This window comes from Rhea americana, unplaced genomic scaffold, assembly GCF_003343005.1.
Source record: "Rhea americana isolate MKP2758 unplaced genomic scaffold, rheAme1 scaffold_70, whole genome shotgun sequence".
NCBI lineage: Eukaryota > Metazoa > Chordata > Aves > Rheiformes > Rheidae > Rhea > Rhea americana.
This window is the reverse complement of record NW_028186868.1, coordinates 2,280,515-2,300,592: the sequence shown is the minus strand read 5'-3', so window position 1 is coordinate 2,300,592 and position 20,078 is coordinate 2,280,515.

Below are 20,078 nucleotides of genomic sequence, written 5' to 3'. Positions count from 1 at the left end.
AGTGGTTTCAACCCATGTCAAATATCAGAGCTCTCAGCATTGCTGGGGACCTGGGAGCAGGATGAAAATTAACAAACTATTTTTTTTTCAAAATGATGTTTGAAGATGTGTGAATATCAGCCCCTCTCTAAAAGACATCTTTATATATTTTAGAAGAGGAGCTTCTGACAGTGTCTCACTCAGTTCTGTTAGGACAATTTGCTAATCAGCACGATTTTGCCCTTTTTCTCAAGGAAAAGTTTCAGCACCGGTCCTGTTCTTACTGCGGTCTCGTACTCTCGTGTTAAGGCTGACAGCAGTGTCATCCCGCGTGTGTGCGTGCGATCGCTGCTGTGGCTGGGGCACATGGGCAGAGCCCACGACTGCTGTCCAGATATAGTGCCACCAGATATAGCTAAACTGCCTGGCTCAGCACGGCGAAGCACGTAGCCAGAGCAGAGGCGAACGCCGTGTGGGCTGCACCATGTGCCTGCATAGCTGGGTAAGTGTTTGGGTGGTTAGGCTTGTGCTGTCACAGCCAGGCAGATAGCAGCATGCTGGACAGCTAATTTAAAGGTAGCTCAGCTCTCTCTAAACCATCTACCACAAGGGGACCCACTGTGTTTAGTAGATGTGTTTCTCATCTAGCTTCAGGCTGACTGTCATGGCTGAATCTCAAAAGAGGCAGCATGCTCCAGGTAGCAGAGGACCTGCAAAGAAATCTGCTTTTCCTTGCAAGCTGGCTGCATCTCTGCGTTTTCCTTTTCCCCTTACATCTTTTTTTTTTTTTTTTTTTTTTTTTTTTTATGCGAACTGTCTCTTCACACAGAGTTCACACTATTGGCTCCTGAATTCAGGGCTGTGGGCAGGTAATACAGAAACAAACTGAATCTCTGGTGCTTTCTGTCAGATGCTGGTCTATTCTAAGCATTCGTTTAGGTTTGGGGAGGGGATGTTAAGTGATCACAACGATATTTAAAATGCTCTCCTACGGGTGTGTGAGAACTGCATTTGTTCTTTGTTTATCCTGCAGTATCACCCCCACCAGAGAAGCGAAAATTTTATTTTAGTTTCTCTCACCACTGGTTTGAGATCCAGCCCTAGTGAAACTGAAATGAAACAGGAGMCAGTGACTCTGTCCCCATACTTTCCCTGTCTGACAGGTCCCCCAAGAAGGGAAACAGAGTGACAGCTTTACAACAGCACAGAGGTTTCTTTCATACTCATGCTGCGGCTCCTATTCCTCAGCTGCTACTTTTCCTAGAGAAAGGTAGTCAGCCAGAAAATGCATGCAAATATCAAATTAGCTGATAAACAGATAGCTCTCCATGGTACAATCCTCCAAGCTTTTATTTAAGTAAAAAAAATTAACAAGGATACACAGACTGTGTGACAGGCAGGGTTTGGGAAGTACTCTTTGACCAGTCTCTGAAAGCTTCTTTGGGTGACCTTGATCTTTAGATATCTGGCTTCATATTGGCTAATGTGTCTGACTCTAGTCAAACAGGAAGGACTCAGATCAGTGTTATGCRTCTGAGACCAGAATTTGCCCCACATCTGCCTAGAAATTAGTACTAAAATACTGTCTGTGGTTCACCATGAAAATCATTGTTATYTGATGTCAGCAAAAAAGTATTTCTAAAAATATAAACTTTTGCAATGATTTGAAATAAAAAACTGGGAAAGTGAATAGAGAGCTATGTGGATTTGAGTGCTTGATATCAAATCTTTAAAAATGGTAAGTGCTGGGTAAGGTATTTGTAAACTATCTGGCATAGAAAATAGTGATATGATCCAAATGTAAAAGATGATCAGAAAAAAGACAGTATTCAATCTCAGCTTCTGGGATTTTCAGAGGCAAGAAAAAAAAAGAGAAATGGCAAACTTCTGTAGGTCCTTYTGAAAATCTCAACCTATGTATTTGTCCTCCATAATTTTCAAAAAGCAGTGTTAAAAAAACCCAGAATGTCACTTGACCATGATCAGCTCACGCCAGCCAATCCAGTAAGGAAAGCACTATTACAGAAATAGTAACATTTGCGTTTAGCTGCACTCTTCAGTGATATATTTTTAGGAGGATGCCTGTGTGTGCACTTGAAATTCTGCATCTTATTCTGCATGACCCCTTTAYATTGGATTGTGGCAGTAGCTTTGCGACTGAGCCCAGGCAAGCTCAGGGGAGGTATGTGAGTCTGCAGTGCTCGATCCAGATGGAGTTCACACCCACTACAATTATGTTTGTAACACGTGATTTGCTTAAGGTGCCTGTGGATGTTTCAAAGTGTAGTTTCAGTAAAGCAGTCCCAAAAGGAAGCAGTATCAATCCATAGCATCTTTGCTGCTGAAATTTTCCTGTAAGAAACGTAAATCTTCCTCATAAGGGCAGTCTATATACTTTTCATTATAGGCAGGAGGGAAGTAGGTGGACCTGGGAAATAGCTGTGAAAAGGCTGATATCGTTGGATATCTTGGCATATAAGCTTGTGAAATGCAGATGGCATAAGGAATTGGAAATTTTGTGATGAGATGATGAGCTGTATGCATCATACCAGAGCTGTTAATCACTCTCTAACATTCTTAATAGGTTCCTTGGTCTGGATATCAATCTTGAGTGTAGGAAAGTAAACTTGAATGCACTCTGTTGTTATTAGAATAATTTCACTTTCTCTGATTACAAACACAAGTAACCAAGTTCAGAATGTTGGTTTAGAAGTAAGCTCTGAATCTGGAATGTCAATGCTATTACCGGAGCATAAACTGKATTCACAGCCTTCGCCTTCAGTGTGTTTCAATACACAGTTCCAAAAGCCGATGGCATACAGATATTTCCTGCTTACATAGAAGTCATCACCACAACTTCTTTTGACCACAGTGAGATGGGACATCCCTCAGTGGGGTAGTACTCTGTTTTGTGTATTTCTTCTATAGATTTATAGAGTATCCACTGCCACAGTGGCTATTAACCTTCAGKTAAAGTAGGACTTCAATAACTGAAAATACCACTCAGAGTTTTCTTTATAACAATCAATATGATTCCTTCCAGAAAAATATAAATATATATTTAAAAAACTAGTCATATCAGATTGCCAGCTATTGCAAAAGACCCTGTTTGTATTCCTCTACATTTCAATTTTATCTTCATYGGTCCTTAGCCAACAAAACCAAAGTTTCAGGGGAACTTCAAGGCTGAGGTAGAGGGAAAATGATGTGTTAATTAGTTGTGATGAGTCTGGTGAGTCTGATGAAAACATTGGCAGGACAGAATTTCATGTGCATTGCAAGAACTTCAAGTGAGATTTCACTTGCCTAGGAAGGATGAAATCTGGGTGGAGATATRTRCATAAGAGTGAAAGTTTTCCCTAAGATACCATCAGATTTTTTGATAAAGGTGAGTAAAGAATTTGCAACTTGAGCTACTCTTAATCAGCTTTGGGGCTTGATGACAAAGAAAACAAGGGTGGATCTGTAAATGAACTTGATTTGCAGAGATGCTGAACATGTGCAACTTCCTTGCCTCTTCCCTTTCCTCTTCCACCATTAATGTTAGGATTGTGTTTATGACACTGAGTGTTGGGAAAGGCCAGAGCAAAGTCCCGTGGAACTCAGGGGAAAGCCTTTTCTGATTGTAAGCTGGGAACTGGTTTCACACAGATGTGACTTGAGCAGAAGCAGGCATTCATTAAATTTTTTCCTTCTTCAGAACCTGCATTTGGGCCAAATGTCCTCTATGTGCCATAATTGGTGCAATTAACTCAAATATCATTGTCTCATGTCAGCTGCAATGCAGATGACTGCAGCTAGAAAGATCAAGAGCAGTACCATGACCTCCTCTTCTTAGATGAATGGAGCAACTGAATTGCTGGGCAGGCTCCTCAAGGACCTGTCTTGTTCCTCACCACAACCTAGCAGTGCAATAAAGAAGCTGGAAATAGATATAGATAGCTGTGGACTAAGAGATGTTTTGWGCCTCACATATCCATCTGCATGAGCTAACATACATCCAGGATCRAAAACCTCCTTTGTGATCATCAAAGGTCTTTACCTAGCAACATTGAGAAGTTGTGTCTCTTTCTCACGTTGCTCCTTACCTGTGCCATTCCTGCCTTAGGCTTTTGAAAGGAACCATTTGCTCCACTCCACCCTAGTAATTTGGAATTGAACCCTGTGGGCCTTCAGCAAGCTACATCCACCWGAAGAGCAGGAAGCAGCCATTAAAGATAGATAAGAAAGGGGCAGGTCGTTGTAATTTGTCTGTCCTGTCACTAGAGTGAGACACACTTTCGAGCATCCTGGGCTCTCGTTTTGGGAGGYGCTGAGCAGCCCTATAGGGTGCTACCACTGGGGCTGAGGGAGTACCATGCACCCTGGTAGTGCTTGGCATCTTCAGCAAGCTGACCCTGGGGTTTGGAAAGTCTCCAGGCTACTCCATTATATTGCAATTGCATATTTTTTTGCCATGGACTAGTTAAAGGACAAAGGGTATGGAGAGGGGATGAAAAAAATCCATTGCTGTGAACTCCTGATAGCTATGACTACTGACCCCTACTTCCTGGGCATATGGGTGTCTGATCAATAGTCCTGTAGAGTCTATCAGCATCTTTCTAATGACTTCCAAAAGACTTTGAATCAAACGGTCACACTGCTGAGCCCGAAAGAGACCAAGCAGCAGAATATGTATTGCAGATATTTCTCGGTGAGGCAGCAAGGAGAGTGAACTTTTTACTGAAGGGTAAAAAGACAGCAGTAGTTCTGACATGTAAATAAAATGACTCATTCTGGAAACTGCCCTGCACCCTCTCCCCTGTGTCTGTGACATCCCCACATGAAGATCCATGATTTATGACAATATATTTCAGAGGGTCCCATAAGGAAGGATTTTTTTTCCTTCCTTTCCTTTTTTTTTTCTTTTTTCTTTTCTTCTTTTTTTTTTTTTTTCTCAGAGCAAAGTGTGATGCCCTGCCAGTGAGCGGCTTGTGCAGGTCCAGACGGAGAAAGCAAGCTGCTAAAAGGTAGTGATTGCAGCACTGATCTCTTGCAGACTCTGCAGTGTGAGGAGGTGGTTCTGAATCACAATGAACTTAATTGAACAAGAAATGGCATTGATTTTTCCTTTTCAGCCCTCCCCATTGCTCACAGCAACAGTGCACCGAACCCTCTGCCCATGCCAAGTAGCAAAATTGCACAGCACAGTAGAATGGAGATTTTTATTTTTGTCCTATAATTAGCATGTATTTATTTTTAAATGGGGCAAAAAACAAAGCTCTCCAGGCTTTAAATTATCATCAGGGAAAAACATTGCTTGTGCAGTATGAGTTTCAGGAGCACAAGGAAGCAGGTTACGGGAGAAACTGTAACTTGCTTTATACTTGCCTGGTAAGGAAATAAAATTGTTCTTGGATTTATCTAATTGCTGAAAGAATTGGGATGACACAATTGCCAAGCAACTGAAGGGCTCCTAAAAGGTCATTTTATTTTTTCAACTTATACAGATAAAGGTGCCTATGGGTCTTTAGGAAAGCAAGGAAGAAAAGCACTCCATGCTCTGATTACTGAACTGTTGTTTTTTTTTTGCTCTGTTAGGCAGGCATGTTAACACATAATTATGTGTTTGAACAGCTAATGATTTCCTATACAACTTGTTGAACATTACCACTGAACATATCTGAGTGTTCATGCTTACATAGAACTATATGGAGTGCGTATCTTCTAGCGTCTCTTCCCCTTACTCCCCTCAATATGTCAAGAAAATAAATTATGAAACTATCCAGGAAATTCTCCAGCAAATTCATGTGAGCAGTCATAGTCGGTGCCCAGATCCCAATCCTAGTGTCATAATTTAGTTCCCTGCAATGCACAGCTTGTTTTGCTCTTAGGAAGAATCCTTGAAGTGAGATTGCAAAGTGGGAGGCTGCAGGCTAACCAGGCAAGAAGAGGATGGCTAAGGGAAATTTAGGTGTATAGCTCTAGCCAGAGCAGTGCATGCTGTATAGCATGGTAAGATCAGCTTCTACATGTAAAAAACATCTTCTCCTGACAGCAGGTACTGAGCACCAGGGGCTGAGTGGGTGATGTAAGAAGAGAAATTCAAGCAAATGGCAGTACTTTGGGTCAGCATGCCTRTGACCTGCTTGGGTGAACCTGTGACACGCCTTTCCTACAAACTGTCCACACTTTGCAAACTCGCCTCTGCATTCACATGGGAAGCCTGTGGATTTCACCTCCTCCAAGTCGGCACCAGAATAATAAGAAGCTCATTTTGACACTGGAAAGAACCGAGTCATATTTCCTGCCATTCTGATAAAGGGAAGCCTCYTACTGATTTAAAGGATTGGAGATGCCAGCCAGAACCAGAAGCACCAGAGCAATGCTCACAAACTGCTGGGAAGAACTGGGTAGGACTGGRTTTCTCATCGTGAAATTGAAAGCAAATTGTGAAATGCTTTGTCACAGCTTATAGCTATGGCTGTAGCTTAGTGTATCTTTTGCTATCAAGACCCTAGGGCCAGCAGATGAATGTTTGCAGGCTCTCTAGTCCAGGTCCACAGGTAATGCATTTGACCCTCGAGGAGGAAGCTACCATGAAACTGGTAGTTTGGTATGAACATCTGGAGACTTTTCTGCATCGGTCAGCACTGTGTGTGTCAGAGAATAATCACACTGTAGACCTCAAAAGTGAGACAGCTTTTCACCCATTAGAGTGCTAACAGTTTGGGATTCTGTTGTTTGTCAAAAGATGATCTCAAAATAGAAAAAATATCAGGAAAAACAATAAAAAGTCTAGCAGTCTGACAGTCTATAAATACAATACAGTGAAACTATGAGGTATAGAACTTAAAAGCAAAAATATATCATATATTATGGAGCCTCTAGGGATTCCACCGTTAAGTCTAGYTTTTCATGATAAGCCTCATTTTTCTAACTTTTTACAAAAAATCCCTGCTTTCTCCCAGCAATTTTTCAATTATTTTCTCTAGCCAAAGGAGGATTTGTGTGTGTGTAAAGTCTGAGGTAAATCTGACAAAGAATCTTAGAGATAAGAGCTTGAAAATTGAGACTAGGATTTCCTGCTGTTTCAGGGTTTTCAATTTTTTTCCTTTAAAGTACACTATCTCAAAACTAGTTAGAGATGGAAATCTTTAATGTGATTATTTATTAGTTTTCTTCCCTGAAAAATTATTCTCCTATAAATATTTTAACAAGGGCATTTAATTTTAAGAATTCTGCAGTGTAATCATTTTATCTGTAAACATTCCTGTTTTTAATCTGCTGCATGTAAGCAAGAACTTGTGCTCTTATTTAAAAACAAAGTCTACCTGGGATAAGGTGCYGTTCCACTAAAAATAAGGCTGACTGAGAAATGCTCTTCTGTCTATACTGAAAGATTATGAACAAGAAGAAAATCTTAGTCAAATTAAGGAAAGATGGGTAAGCAGCTTAAAGCTTCCTAAAGGAATTACATTTGTTTCATTTTCGTATTTCTTTCTGTAGTTTATTGTGAATTAAACAGGTTGTTAGATGTTGTTAGGTGTCCTTGTATGGCCCCTTTCACCAGGTGTGGCAGTAAGGGTAGCTGATGGATGGCTTGGAGCWGTAGTAGTTTATAACTGGTCTGGAGGAGTTTCTTGTGCTGGGACTATGTTAGATGAGAGGCACAGGGGAGATGCTGATGTTGTCAGTGTTGCTGATGGTGGGGATTATCTCTGTAGACAACTAAGAAAAGTGTACCTACTTGCAAACTGCTAAGGAATATGGGGTGTGTATTCGTGCTTCTGGGACACAGATTTTTTATACATCGCTTGGAAGGGAAGTTGACCTTCCTGGGTCTTTTGGTTCATACACATGTTGGAGTTCCTAGTCCATGGTTAATATTTAATTATATTGTTTAAACAATAAGTTATAAAGTTTATATAATAATTATACAGTTTATAAAATTGTATAGTTTATCTATTACTTATATTACTTTATCTATTACTTATATTTACTTATATTACTTATATAACTACACACATATTATATATATATTTGTATTACTTATACTACTTATACTTACTATGTAGTTTAATTATATAGTTTATTACTATACCTGTGTATGAGACTCAAACAAACTTTCTAGAAGCCTTTGATGCAGGCACATTGCTGGATTAAGGATAGCTTAGCACAATCAGCACTAGCATGCCCTCATGGCTTGTTTCATCTCAGCACCTGCCCCTAAGTGCTCTGGTGTGACTCAAGTCATAGCAGGTAGATTTGGACTTAAGAGTTCTAAATGACTGAGGGTTTGCAGGTGCTGTTCAAGAGGAAAAAACTCAAATAAAATGATATCTAAGTGTCCTTTGCCTTTCAGTGTTCAGCTAGTGTCTGATTGGCAGCTTCCAAAGACTACCAACAGGTGATTTCAGATTCGGGTTTTTAGTGGAGGTTTTTTTGGAAATCTTGGAGAAAAAAACAAGTTTCTTGAGATTTGTCAGTTCTGTGGTGCCCTCACTCTGGTGACAACTTTGGAAACTAGCTGCTCTGTGACTCYGAGAGGAAAGCAGGGCAAAAGTTTTGTCCCAATTCACAAGCCACATAATTTCTTGTACTGTTCATCTGCCTAAGTGCTGGATTATTAACACTGTGCTAATTTAGATGTAGGTCAGCTCCACAGTCTTCTAAGAGTCAAACGAACCACCAGAAAGGAATGAGTAGTTAGGTATTTGTTACCCATCTGACCAATAGCCAACCACACCAATATAATCATGGTGAGGAAATACTTTATTTCTCATTACTTACTCTGATAGGTAGGGAAGAGCTCTGTTTCACAGAGGTAGGATTAAAACACAGCATTGTGAAGTGGAAGATAAATCTGAAGTGCTTTCAGATTTCTTAAACTCTACCCATGCTCTGCTCATTGGGGATTCCTCCAGCTCTGCATACGGCCTACATTTAACCTTGTATTTCTTGTCCTTGCAGTTCCTGGGCTTTAGAATCAACAAAACACTGTGGTTCTTTCTCTTAAAAACCTACAGTTACCTTATTCCTCCCAAGCAGTTTGTCATGCAGGTTTTGTTCTGTTAAGAGAAGCTGATGAGGAAGCTGATCACGTAATTCAATATATTTCCACTGTAGAAACACATGGTGTTTCTCCTGAACAGTAAGAATCCACCAATGGGAAATAATGTCTTTATTAACTGGCATGTGTTTTTTTTTCCAGCCAAAATCTACTTTAAAAACCTGCTCTTTGCTTCCTCATAGCCCTTTCTTTCCTGTGCTCCTCTTGCTTCATGTGTGCTATTTTCTTCCTCCACTCTTTCTGTTTTCTTACAGCTTCTGCTCACAGATAYATTCTTCATTAAAACACACTTTTAAAAACACTTCCAGCCATATCATGTAGCTTTTAACTGGCCACAGCATATAGTCTGTGTTGTAGGTGGTGGCCCAGGTTGTCTCAGCCCTGTCTCTCAAAGAGAGAGCAAAACACTGCTCACCTACATGTATTGTGACTTTCAGGCCAAGAGACTTTAATATCATCTCAGTCTCAGGATTTTTAAAAAATTAGTGGGGCTAAAAATAGTGTCTATAAATGATTTATTCATTGTTTTTTAACACTTGAAGGTTATCAAGGAATGTCTTGAACTTCACCCATGGTTTTATGCTACTTATTGCAGCAGCTACTACTGATTAGTTTGCTTATGTCCTTTCACATGGACCAGACTGGACCAGAACAGGGCATCTGCTACCATCCAGAGGGCCATGTGGGATCTTTATCTACCCTGGACTCCAGGGATTGCATTTAGATTCCTACCACTTGATTCAATAGCTGCCCCCAAAGCCCTTTCAACAGGCTCTGTTTTCCCTCCATAGATCTCAAAGTATTTTGCAAAAAGATCAGTAGTGTGAGCAGCAGAACATTCACTTCTTTGTAGGAAAGGTCAAACAATTAATGTAATGAGCACTGAAAAGTGCATAGAGGGTGAAAATACCATAGATATACAGACTTAAGAGAGCAATGCAACAAACCCCAGAAACAGTTTCACAAAAAAGAAAATTCTGTGGTTTTGAAGGCACTTATTGCAAATGGCAAAAAACAACAAACAAACAAACAAACAAACCCACAAAACATCTCTTTCTTGTATATCCTATTCTAGATCCTCGAATGCAGATGACTGTGTGGAATTGCTAGGCACAGAACTGCTAGTATTATCAGTCTGAGATYGCTTCCTGAGAAAGTGAGTGAACTTGGAAAGCTGGAGAAAAGAATTCCACTGAGGAGTTGCAGAGCTGATGGGGGATGTAACACTGTTCACTATTCTTTGGGTCTGAGGAAAAGTAGGCAGAAGTAAAGGATTCAATTTGAAAAACATTCCAGATATTTTAGACACTAAGTGATATTTGTAGCGGATAAATTGTTAACATACTGATTCTTCTTAAAGGGAAGAACATTATGTAAAATATGGTGGAGTGATTTTTTTAAGGGAGATCTAAATTAGTGAGATCTAAATTAGTCAGATAAGCTTAGGAGAAAACTAGTCTCTACTTTTGGAACTGGGAGATATTTCACTTTACAACATAGTAGACAACACACACACACACAAATACACACCACTTCAAAGGAACTGTGATTAAGGACTTTGTTAGTGGCTCATTCCTGCCCCAAAGCTGAGCCCATCAGGAGCGCTGAGAGTTAGGAAGGAAACCTTGATCCTGGTTTTCCAACAAGCTGATCTCATCCCTTGAGCAGAGAATAGCTCTAACTTTGTCTCTAATTTCTTCAGGATATTCTGCCTGGCCTTGGGGAACAGAAAAGTGATATTTGCTGGGGAAGATCGTAAAAGAAGACCTATTCCAGGCTAAATTTTGCCTTTTGATGCATATGTGTTGATGATAAAGGAGCGTCTTGGGCTCAAGAAGGAATAAGATTTACATCTCATGTAAAGGTTTGGGTTTACTGCTACAAGATTAAACAGCTTTGATTCAGGGTTTTTATGGTAAGTGGTTGCTGACTTGCTCCTGTAGTAACAGCCACCATTAAATTTTTTTTCAACTTCATATTAAAGATTCAAAAAAGGGGCAAGTGGTTAAAGCACACTTGAAATAAAAAGCAATAGGTAAGATGTTATTGTATCGACATCTATTTTCCTGCTCCCTTCAGCAACTAGAAGGAAAAGAAATAATTTAAATTTTAATAAGTTGCTGATTTTAAGGGTAGTCTTGTGCTTTCTGCTTTTGATAGGAGGTCATTGGAATCTGAATTTGCAGCTACAGATTAGATTGTTTCACCTCTCTATGAGAAGACTGGCCGGTGACCACTTCAGCAATGCATCCAGTAGGCTTCATTGCAGTGCTTTACAACCACAGCTTGGCTAAGACCTAAAACTTCTTTTCCGCAAGGAGTGCTAAACAGCCTCCCCATCATAACATCTTTCAATCACTGCTCTGTGAATACGGGAAGTGTGTGAAGTGTGAATATGGGACAGGAAGACCCAGGAGAGCTGCAGGCACCATTACAAAGGGCAGGGCATTTCTGAAGGAAATTACAATTCCTTGAAATAATTTTACAATAGATAAAAGTTTTGATTGAAACATTGTCTTAAACATCTGTCAAAGGTCTGCTTCAATAAAGATATCCATCTGAGAGTTAGCCTCCTTGTTCATCTTACAGAAAATAATTTCCCAGAGTTTCAAATTCTAGCTTTCCAAAGTGTCTTCAGAAGGTGAGAAGCCATTGCTGCTTATATACAAGCTGTGGGCGAGCATTTGGTGTTTCTCTGCACACAGGTGTCTTTATGTCTCCAGCTGGGACCCATCAGAGTCCCTCCACTTGGCTGTGCCTTGCTGTCTTCCTCATGCAAGCAGCAAGACATCTATTTCCACTCTTTTATCCAGTCCAAATGATCTTGTAATCTAATAAAAAAGGCTAGTGTGGGGATTGAAAATCAAAAAAGTGGCTTTTTCTCCCCCTCCTGACATTCCTGACATTGCCCTTCACTCAAACTGCCAGAAAACAGCATCTGCTTCCCTTGCTCCCTTGCCATTTCCTTTGTGTGCTTAAGGAGGCCCCTCTTCCTCGTTACTAGATACAGTTCCCCTCCTCCTTTTCACCTGCATCTTGCTTCTTTCAATTATTTTCTTCACTTTGCTTTACAAGGCCTAATTTAGAAAGGAGTGAGCAAGCGTTAACTCTTTCCTGACACCGTTCCTCTCCTGCTTATTGATCCACTGAAATGACATAATAACTGGCTCGTGTCCTTCCTTATTCCTTTCCTTTCTCATCTCTTTTTCACTCTGATCATGTTCACTTGTTTTCCTAGCCTAGCCTGCACAGGTTCACCCCTCCTTTTCCTCACCTCCCTCCTCTCCTTAAGGCTTGTGGCATCTTCAGATTAGCCATGGGATGATCAGCCTTGTTTCATGGGCCAGGCAGGGCTCGATCCAGAAGCTCTGCTCCACACTGGGGGCCTGGGGTGCTGAAAGTGACAGCCAGTGTTGCTGGCCCACTCCTGGATGGTGTTTGGCATCTCAGCTGGTGGCCATTATGGGACCAGCTTCCACACGCCCTGGAAATAGTGCACCAGTGACAGCTCAGAAAAGGAACCTGTACCCTGACATGTCATTTCTAAACCCAAAGACAAAACAGTCTGTTTCTCTTAATTCTGCTCCCTTCCCTCAACCCCCTCAACTTGTGATGGCCTGATGCAGTAAAAACAGTTAAAAAAAAACACTAGCCGAAGACAATTTTGGCACAGATCCAGCAAGATCTAGGTAAATTCCTGGGTTGTGGCTTGGTGGCAGTGGTGGTGGGGCAGTGAAGATGACTTGTTCCATATTTAATTCCTAAAATATGGAGGAAAAGAGTATCATAGAGATTTCCTCTGGGTCACCAGGAAAAAGCTGTAAATTCTGTGTGTGGCTCAGCAATCTTGAATGTCTTCACTCCTTCATCCCTTCTAGCTTTTCATTACACCCCTGTAACACACAGTTACCTTGGGATGACAGTCCCTTCTATGAGATAGCTTGTCCAGACCCTAATAACTGAGCTTAAACTGGCTCAGAGCCTAAGGCAAATGTTTTCTGCAGCATATACCAGTGTAACTTAATACAAATAAGCTGCCTGTAAAAAGCATAACCTCAAAGGAGCTGATGTTTCTAACTAAATTTCCCTTCAGTTTGTGAGAACAGCTACTGTCAATCAGGCATATCCTGCTAGCCTAGCTCCCTCTCTGCCCAGTCTATTTTTCAAGCAGGCCCACTGCAATTTATGGCTGTGTTTGAGGAACAGGCATGAGTGGAGGTGATAGGATTTGACTTAGGGCTTCTACTGAGAACTATTGGTCTCCACAGTCGCTGGCCCCTAAGTATACAGTGCTGTGATGCAATTGTAATTTAGCCCTGGCAAGTATTGAATGCAAATGTGCCTTCCTATCAATTAAACAGGAGGAAACATTCATTTGGCTGCAAATATCCCGACTGTTAAAGAACGCAGTTTAATTATTGAATCTTGGTGAAATTCAGCTTCATTGAGAAATGAAGTCTAGTTCTCTTCCTGCAGCGGTAACTGTGCTACTGCTCCCTCAAGGAGTGTGGTCATTTCTTTCTGTGGTCCTCATGGTTGGTTAAAAATCAATTATTTTTCTCTTAATTCTATCTACTTAAAATCCTGCTGTTCGTTAACTACAGCCATCTCCTTGAGCCAAGATGGCTGCAAGTGTTTACTCATCTTAGGTGAACTTTACCTCATAAGCGTTCTGTCATTACTCAATGTGGTCAAAACCTATTACAATGGATCCATGCAATTAAGGTAATAAATTTAGCTAACTACCCTTTTTTATATATAAAGAAAACAGCTGTGTGTAATAAAGCAGTGCTTTCATCTTAATCTTCCATCCTCTTTCTATACATATTCAGCCTCCTGAATGTTGACCTTTTTTCTCATTTAGTAAAAATAGAATAAAGCAGTTTAACTGAATATAGAAATTCTCCAGGACAGGTAATCAAAGGCCTGGTCTGTTTGTCTGCTTAGCTCTCATAATCTGCCAAATATGCTTATATTGCTATTTCACATCTAAAAGTTAAGGATATGCTATTTGAGAAGGTCTGTCTAAGACTGTGCCCCTTTCAGAATAGAACACACTGAAATGTCTCATGTGCAAATATTTGAGATTTTGACAATGCCAAACAATGACGGAGGTACAAATATTTAGAAATATAGAAATATGTATATAGAAATAAGAAAAAATAGCCCACTTGTTTTTTGTTATCCACCCTACCCCTTGCCCCAGCCAGCTTAAATCCTGATGTTTTGACATCAAACTTCTGATATCAACCTGTGGTTGCACAGTTAGTGCATTTTTTAGCTATTTAGGAACAATATGTTGTCAGGTCCTCATATGCTGCAACCTAGCGTGTCTTTATTGAAGGTAGCTGTACTCTACCAACTTCACGCTAAATTAATAGGTGGTCCATTGTACACCGAGACTTCATCCAATTCCCATTAAAATCAAAGGAAACACTTGCCAGCTTCCTAATGTTAGTTCACACCGGGAAACAACAGGCAAAACTGTAATTTGGATAATTTTTAAATATCCTGTCTAAGAAAGGTATTTATTCAACTGTTCTTGGCTAAAATCCAACAGGCAGAACTGATCACTTCAAATGACCTTCATTTACCCATCTTGAGGGTCCCATAACCAACACAAAGAACTCTATAAAATATTTAAATGTCAGGTCTGAGGCCACTARCACCAAACAGCACTATTCAGTTCCAAATGCCAGCCAGCTGACCAGAGGGGAAAATTTAATGATGCTCTTGATCTCTGATAGGATAAAAAAAAATCTTAAAGATTAAAATTCGTCCTTTCATCTTCTCAGCAACCTGCAATTGATGAAAGTAACGTGCTACACGATTCGACTTCAGTGAGAAGAGGGAAAAGAAGTGTGACAATGAGTCATCTCATACAAAGCACCAGAATTCAATAAATAAAGCAATTTTCTTTCTTTTTTACTTTCTTTTTCTTTTTTCTTTTTTTTCTTTTTTTTTTAATTTTTTTTCTTTCTTTGTTTTTTCAGGCAAACTGCCTTTTATCTGATAAGGTCTACATGACAGCTGCATATTTCCCAGAGTGTCACTCTCCAGGGGCAAGAGAGCATAAGAATACCAGTAACTTGTAGGCAACCTAGTTCTCTTGTGTATTAGCTCGCATGCTCTTTTTATCAGAGCTTCTATCACAGTAAACCAGGGGAATCACAGGAAGCGCACATACTTATAAAGCTGTTCTCCTCTGAGACTGACCCCTGGACTCTAACTCAAGTCCTTAGATTGCTCACTTACAGATTTATAGTGCCCTCAATCAGTCCTACAAATAAAAACAAGGAACAGGGACTGTTGTTAATAAGAGGTTCTGAATTAGAAACCTTGTGATTTTGCTGCTAGCACAGACAGAACGGCACAACCTTGTCAGCCCTGTTAATAAACTTCAGTCACAATGCTGACCTGCTGACAGGCTCCACTAGCTGATGATATCTTGCAGCTTTTGAGCAAGGATTGTTTAGCATGTCAATGTGGAAGGTTTCTTTATTATATTATTTTTGTATTAATACTTTTATTAGGAAGCTAGAGCAGTAACAGAACCTAAGAAAGAGGGGAAGGCTGTGATTTATCAACATTTTCAAATGCTTCTTTCATCCCCTTGCCCCTTAATCTCTGCTGAGTCACCATTTGGTGATGGAGCCTTGCAACTCCATTTGTCACCCAACTCAAAGTCACAGACCACAACATGGCAGTGCCAGATGTTGAACAAAACACAGCATATGGAGGCAGTCCCAGTCCCAGGAACCTGCAGGTTCATGGGCTTAGGGAGTCAGAGAGTAGTGAACTAAATAGCTACTTTGGGGAGCAAGCCATCCTCGTGCTGCTCTCCCATGGGCTGCCCACTGAGACAACTCTGTCTTCACTCTCACTGAAGACACATGAGAAACCTACCCTGTGGGCATCCACATGGCACATCATGTGATATGCTTGCCCCCAAAGACCCCTGCCCCACACTCTAGCACTTCCAGAAATCTCCCCAATTTGCTGTGATGCAGATGGGTTTTCCTGATGTAAAGGCCAATATCAAAAGAGAGAGAATCTGCTGGAAGTCACTAAAACACATTCAAATGTTATTATGATCTTCTACCTCAAGCCAATATAATCAAGTCATGACTGAGCTTTTGGCCTGGTCAATGACAAGTAGGGTGAGGGAAAGGACTAGCCCTGCACCAGTATAATACACAATAAATGCTCACCTAACTTACCTCCCAAATTTGGAGGCCTGCACAAAGGCCCTGGTTAACATGCTTTTCTACCTTCTTCCTCCTTCTGGATATCATCTGGAAGCAGGTACAGAGGGTCGTCATCAGTGGCATGGAGTCTAGTGGGAGGCCTGTAGCTAGTGGGCTCCCCAGGCTCAGTACTGGGTCCCATCCTGTTCAACTTTTTCATCAATGACCTGGATGAGGAGACAGAGTGCCTCCTCAGCAAGTTTGCTGATGATACCAAGCTGGTAGGAATGACTGACACACCTGAGGGCTGTGCTGCCATTCAGAGAGACCTGGACCAGCTGGAGAGCTGGGCAGAGAGGAACCTCCTGAGGTTCAACACGGGCAAGTTCAGAGTCCTGCACCTAGGGAGAAATAACCTTAGGCACCAGTACAAGCTGGGGGCTGACCTTGTGGAGAGCAGCTTGTTCTAGTTAGATTCCCAGGGGCCAAACATCCGGTTTGGCCAGCCAGCACAAACTCACACACACACACACAAACACTCTTCAGTAGCAAGCAGTTTATTAGTAGATACTTACAAACAGACCGACCCGATGGTAATCTCGAGAAGGACCACTTCAATGCTTGTCCCAATCGTCTGCATGGCGAGAGGGAGAGTCGGCAGGCACAATCTTTTCGGGCGTCCCCGAGGAGGCAACGTGGTCCTCTCTTGTGTAGCAGCCTCACCCTCCTTCGGAAAACTCCGGCATTTATGATTACTTGTGGTAGGCGGGAGTCCCGGCACMTRGGGCCAGCAAGTRCAGGGAGTCYAGCCCAACTCCGCCCCGGTTGCATAACTGGACTATGATACTGCGCACTCGTGCAGACTTATTTCGGGGGCCACATTTGACTTTGGGGGTCGCTATTTCACTACTCTTCAGCTTCTGACCTTCATGTTGACTGCTTCTCATGGTGATTCTGTGGCTGGAAGTCACAGAATCTATATGTGACCAACCACTGCTCTTTCTCACAGATTTCCATGACCTTGTTAGTTACTTGTTTGTATCCTGCTTAACACAGCGGTATTGTTCTAGGCACTAAAAAGTTACAGCACTAGACTATTCTCACCAAATAGCAGATGGTACAGATACACAAGTTGCAACACGGACCATTCCCATCAAGTATCACGTAGCACAGATACACAACTCTGCAGAGAAAGACCTCGGAGTGCTGGTGGATGACAAGCTGACCATGAGGCAGCAATGTGTCCTTGTGGCCACGAAGGACAATGGTMTCCTGGGGTGCATTGGGAAGACTGTTGACAGCAGGTCGAAGGAGGTGATCCTGCCCCTCTGCTCAGCCCTGGGGAGGCCTCATCTCGACTACTGTGTCCAGTTCCGGGCTCCCCAGGACAAGAGAGACATGGAGCTACTGCAGAGAGTCCAGCGTAGGGCTACGAGGATGATCAGAGGGCTGGAGCACCTGCCCTRTGAGGAACGGCTGTGAGAGCTGGGCCTCTTCAGCCTGGGGAAGAGAAGACTGAGGGGGGATCTTATCAATGTGTACAAGTACCTGAAGGGAGGGTGTCAAGGGGACGGGGACAAACTCTTTTCAGTTGTCCCGTGTGACAGGACAAGAGGCAATGGGTAGAAATTGAAGCACAGGAAGTTCCTCCTGACCGTGAGGGGGAATTTCTTCACTGTGAGAGTGATGGAGCACTGGACCAGGTTGCTCAGAGAGGCTGTGGAGTCTCCTTCTCTGGAGATCTTCAAGGCTCGCCTGGATGCAACCCTGTCTAACATGCTCTAGGCGATCCTGCTGAGCAGGGACTTTGGACTAGATGATCTCCAGAGGACCCTTCCAACCTTACTGATTCTATGATTCTACAGATTGTAGCAGAGTCTTCATGGTTGAACTCAAGTAGCACCATTGTAAACATCAAGTCCATCACAAACTGACTATTGTACAGTCAGAGGGCCTCAAAGTTGCTTGATCTTGCCATGGTCCAATAATACTCACAAAATAGGCCATTATGCTACACAGCATTGGTCGTGCCTAGTACATAGCAGATATTTTTCTGTGTATCCATGGCTCTCTTGTTGAACCAGACATAGACAGACATTCTCATAGCTGTGCTCAATGCTTTGCAGAACACACTGGAATTCGTGCAAAGGGTGTGACAAATTCCTTTCCCATGAATTAGCTTGCTTGTTATCAGTGCGTGCATGGACACTATGTTAAGGGAGGAAAGGAACATTTTGCTAAAGGAGGTGGGACATTTCTGAAGATCTCTGTATTTTCCAGAGAAGGGAGTTCTCTCTGGAAGTTGTAAGCTACAAAAGAAATATTAGCCGATAACTTTCTTGTCACTTCTCTTACTCTGCCAAGGGTAGGGGGTCACACACTACATTGCCTTTAAAAAACTCTTAATGTTGACTGACTTGGATGCCCAAGGTGCCTCTGCCCAGCCAAYGCTTCTGAATGTGTGTTTGGTCTGCCTCATGCATATACTCCAGCATAAAGATGAGGAGAAAGTGGAGTCACACGGCCATGACTTTCCGTACACATCATTATACGGATGCTTCTGAAAAGGTAGCTAGTTTTTCACAAGTATGCTCTCATAAACCTTTGTTCAAGCCTTCCCCACATTGCTCCAAGTTCATGTCATGGGAGGAGTGCTTGCAGGGCCACCCCATTCTTCAGTGTACAAATATCTCCTTCAAACAGACCCTCTGCAGGCCAACATGCCTATGGCAGTCCAGCCTTCAGGCAGCTGGTGGACAGGCTATGCTTAGCAATCTCTGAAAGAAGCTGGATGGTGAGCATAGCTAGAATGGCTAGGCACTGCCAGCTCAGAGATGGTGAAGTATCCATTTCATTATGTTTTAATCCTGGTATGACTAATTAGGCTTTGTGCTCAGAAAACCTCGCTCATCCTGCAGAGCCTGAAAACTATTCTGGTCAAAAGACTGGTGACTTGCTAAGGCTGACCAACAATGCCAGATTGAAGCCTGACCAACCGCAACAGCCAAGCTCTCCCACTTGTTTAAAACAGTGAAATAGGGAGTGATGGCTTTGATGGTGCTAGGCTGGCATTCGCCAGAGGTGGAGACAGCCCTGCAGATTTTCACAGGTATAACAAGACCAGCTGTTATGCTGCTAATATCGTGGGGAAGGCTGAAAAGTAATACCTGGCAGCATCCTGCACATGACTCATCGTCACAAGTGCATTTCTGATTCTCTTCTCATTCATGTCTCATTAACCATCAGCTCACTTAATGACAATTTAGGCAGTTGCTTTTCTGCCTGGTGTTACAAACTCTGTCTAATGGATGTGGGTAGTATAGGCAATTTTATTTGTTATGAATGAACAGTGCTCTGTTCAGGAAGTCAGTACACTTTCTCTAGCTCTGGTCATCACGAGAATCCATGAGGCTGCGTGTGGGTCCATTACAGGGAGCCTGACACACAGCCAGGACTTYAATATCCGAATTGGAGCTGTGATGGGAAGAACTGCTGTTTCATCTGTTTATCAGCCATAGCCCCAGTAGCAGAAACAGCCTGGTGTTCAGGGCTCTAGTTTAGAGAGAGGATTCTTTGAATCAAAGTGCAGATCTAATTTTAATACAAGGTCTCATCCCATATTATTGCATCAATTATTGTAATTATGCCCTTTCAGGACTTYTTCCAAGTTACACTATATCCAATTATAGCTATTTTAAATATCATTGTACTGTACATCACGTGGTATGGGAGAGAGGAGGTAGCAGAGGTAAAGGAGATTTATTTTATTTAGCTTCCTGTTATTACAGTAAGGCCTTTTATGTAAAAGAGATCTGGCATTATTAACATTACTTATTTCACTGGCGGATATATCTGAAGCT